The sequence below is a fragment of the Vespula pensylvanica genome, chromosome 23 (assembly GCF_014466175.1).
Source record: "Vespula pensylvanica isolate Volc-1 chromosome 23, ASM1446617v1, whole genome shotgun sequence".
NCBI lineage: Eukaryota > Metazoa > Arthropoda > Insecta > Hymenoptera > Vespidae > Vespula > Vespula pensylvanica.
In genome coordinates, this window is record NC_057707.1 from 906,384 (window position 1) to 910,540 (window position 4,157).

The following is a 4,157-nucleotide window of genomic DNA, read 5'->3' on the forward strand; positions in this document are numbered from 1 at the left end:
TGGTACTAATTTATAAAGCTTGAAACGGCGGTACGAGGAAATGGGAGGGATTTACCTTTTTCAAAGGATTCAAACGTGAGCGGCTTTAACTGTAAGTCATATGGGATCGTACTTAGAGAGATTTGTCGAGGGGCCGTCGGACGTTCTACACGGGGCAATGGTCAAAGGGGAATTGAAATGAAACTGAGGGAGGTAAAATAGGGTAGATGAAAAGATTCACCGTTTTTGGAAGTAATAACGTTAGCAGGGAAATACTTTGATATTATAAGGGAAATGGGAAGTCCACGGTCATGTCATGGTTATTCCATCGATTTAAATTAGGTAACCGTTCGATATTATTAAGAAAAGAGAAATGCTGAATTCTATATTTCAAATTGTTTATCATAATATTCACGACATGTACTTAAAAAATATTCGTAATATTTAATTAGAGATTTTCATAAATATTGAAATTTGGACGAAGTCATTTGGTGCGTAGCGCGAATTACCTGTTTTTAATACGTTCTCCCTTACTTATCGTCAAGTACTTTCGTTTTAACCCTTTCGTTTTAACCCTTTCGTTATTATCTCTCCATCTGCGTATGCTCTGGTGCCCGCCTATCTACGCCATTTCGAGTGGACGTGTTTGAGTGTCCGGTCCTGTGTGGGTATAAGCGTACGACCCCTGTCTTATCAGAGATATGGACTATTTTCTCAACATCAAATTGATTTGGAACATAATATACGAAATATTATCTAATTGTAGGTATAATGGGATCATTATTTTGCATTCTTCGATAGGGAATAAATTTCTAGAAAAATCTACCTATGCAGAAGAATCAAATCAGTCGTGGTAGATGGATCTGCTAGAGACTTATTCAGGTAATTAAATGATAATTGAAGTATACTGCTAATCGTATTATCGAATTGTTTGCTTGCTTTTATGAGAGGAAAAATAATGAAAAAATATCTTTCTTGTTTTCAAATCAAGAGAAGAGATGTACGCAGACAGGCACACTCATTCCAGCCCACTTGAACTCTCGTACGTACGCGCAGTCGTGCGAGAGAGGTATTAATAAATCGTTGAATATGATGGTGCTTTACGGTAAGTACGAGAGAAGGTATTGCGTACGTGCAGATCGTTAAATTCCGATCAATACTCGTTAACAGGGGAATTTGTAGACATGAGGGATCGTATATTCTTGAAAAAAAATCAAAATTTTGTCCATTATAACTTTCTACGATGTCAAGGATAAATGTTTAATCAATTCTCTTTCCACATTAACTTCCCTCGCATTATGTATGAGATCTTTCCGTTTCTTTGTTGGATGTAATGACTGTCACTCCTATCAATTTCTTCCCGATTAATATTTATTTTTTCTAACATATCTGTATTAATATTTCTCTTTAATCCAAAATTCCCCTTCAGTATTACTTAGGACACGAAACTTACTCGTTTTTGGAAATTTTGCTATTCTCTTAATGAAAAAGGAATAAGTAATTAAAAGCGTCGGTAGTCTCAAATTGTATATTACGAAATCACGAAACGATATATACCAAAAGATTATTACGTATCTGATTTTCTGGCTTACTAGTGTAGGGAACTATCTATTTCACTAGAAGTTTCAATACGAAGCGAGTTCAGCTTCGAAAATCTCCTCAGTTTTATGATTACTTGTTTACTCCAACAAATATCACTATTTCGTAGGACGTGTACTCGCTTATCATTGCAGACAAGTCGTTATCACTCTCTTTAAGTGGTTTAGTGAAGTCTCCAGACCATTGTGAATGTACTTTTTCGTAAAACCGACTGATATACTTTTCATATAACTTCGTAATTTGACTATTTCTTGATTCACTAATTGAGTGGTTCTCTCGGAGGGGAAATACGGGAAAGAAAAAAAGGTAATATTAGGAAACCATAAATGTGACGAAAGATTTTCTCCGAATACGTTGTTTAGATATAAGTAATGAAGAGAAATTCCAGAAAGACATTTATATAGAGTCGTTAGAAAAAATAAGTATTAATCCGGAAGAAAACGATAGAAGTGATAGTTATATCATCTAGTAATCAATCATCCTCAATGAGCTTATTGATGAAAGAGATGAAAATGTTGTAAAATAATTGCTTGAAAACTAATCATAGATTTCGTAGAAAATAATCCAGAATAAAAGTTTTGTCTTTTTATAACGAAATAAGTTCTTTGATATCTACGAATTTATATAAACCAAGCATCATTATAATACATTGTATGATTATAAAATTATGATATATAGTGTAATGTGAATCGAGGATGACGTTTGCGCGATAAAGTGCCATCGATTTGTTGAGGGCTAACGACCGAAAGGACTCTGGGTACAAATGGGTATTACGTTTTACGCACATTAATTGCTTTCACGGACGGAAGGGTCGAAAATGAAAATAATTAAGGGGAAATGAATTTCTCTTTTATTATTGAACAAATATCTTTTTATTCGACATGTTACTTTCCTCTTTTTTTTTTCTTTTTTTCTTTATAGTTTATAATCTGGAATTAACTAAAGAATGATGACGATTGACAATTAAGTTTTTTCTTGTTTGTATGTTTAAAAATGACTATCAATAAGAATTAATTTCTCCTTTTTTGTATTTTTTGATACTATCATTTCTTTTTCTTTATTACGCAATAATAAGGAATGCGGATTCAGAGAAAATCTTTCCCCATATTAATTTTTTTTTTTTCGTTATATCATCTTCTCTTTTACGTATTTCATTTGAATGCGCTTTACGCAGGTCAATTAAAATTGTTTGTTAAGCGGTTGAAAGGGCTGAAAAGGCCGAAAGCGATATGGGTTGGGAGAAAATGAATTTCTCGACCAATCTCTTTTAATTCGACCTAATATCATTCGTTCGAATACCGGTATGACTAGACGGAATATGCCTTTTTGAAAGAACCCATAGATGGGGAGTTTTAGCTAGAGGGTATAATCGATACGAATCGAATAGGCCGTTGAAGGGTTGTCCGACGTAGCAGATGGAACATGAATCAAAGTGGAATTGAGATGGAACTGAGGAAAGTTTATCTTCTAACATGATTAATCCTACGAGAACGATATAAAGATTCACTGCTTTTCGAGATAATAATGTTAGCCCGAAATTACTTTTAAATTATACGAATAATGATAATACCATGTTTTCGTCACAGTGTCCTTGTTATTTATCCATTTAAATTGAGTAGTTATTCCATCTAATTATAAATAGAAGAAATTTTGAGTTCAATGTTTCAAATTTTTCATTCTAATAGTTACGACATGTATTGAAAGAATATTTATAATATTTAATGTACGTTTTTCAGTAATATAGAAATTTGAACAAATTAATTTGCTGTGTAAAGCCAATTCTCTTGTTTGTAAATTTTGATTGGGTCTTACTGAAAATGCATGTGCGTATTACACTCGGATTAAAAGATTTGTTATTGCCTCTCACCATGCAGGTCTGCTTTTGTGTGCGCTCTATGTGGACGGGAATACGTGCGCGGTTCTGCGAGCGTATATCTCCTCCCTTATTTTGACAAGAAGGAAGATGTTTTTTCATTTGTTTTCCACTCATCGAACCAAGCAGACCATTCGACAATACGATTATCACCTATTTAGCTGCATTATTGAATTTCCAGGTCGTATACCACGACTTATTTTGCTCTTTCGTACGAACGAGTACTTTTTCCTAAAAATTTATTTCCTAGTGGAACATTTCAAGGAATGTTTCAATTATATTTCGAGTAATCTAATATTTCATTTATTACGCTCCAAACTAATTAGTTCCTCGGAAAATATCTTTCTCGATTCGTTTATTTCTCATTACGTATAATCGAATATAGAAATGATTTCATTATATTTCTAGTAATATAATATGACAAATTTATTTAGCATTTTTCTAATATTTACTCGAATAAATAAATATATCCATAAGCGTATATATAATAAACATTTACGTAATACTTCCCCCAACATAGTATAGATCTATTATATTGTTTTCTTACTATCGTTGTTCGATCAAACGGTCGACCTCCCTCAAAGTAAAAATTATAAATCTTGTAGGAAGATAGCTATACTGTGAGATAATCTTTTCTTTTAAATACAATTTTGAAGTCTTCTTTTCTTGATTATGTCGACGTTCTCTTCACGAAAATTATATAAAT

General features: G+C 32.8%; 2 long non-coding RNA genes across 2 annotated transcripts in view; both read left to right on the forward strand.

The window, feature by feature from the left end:
• LOC122636802 overlaps nucleotides 1-4,157 on the forward strand; it is a 268,896-nt gene that overhangs the window by 123,945 nt on the left and 140,794 nt on the right. The window lies entirely within an intron of this gene.
• LOC122636791 overlaps nucleotides 1-4,157 on the forward strand; it is an 80,039-nt gene that overhangs the window by 36,295 nt on the left and 39,587 nt on the right. The gene's annotated exons all lie outside the window — the stretch shown is intronic.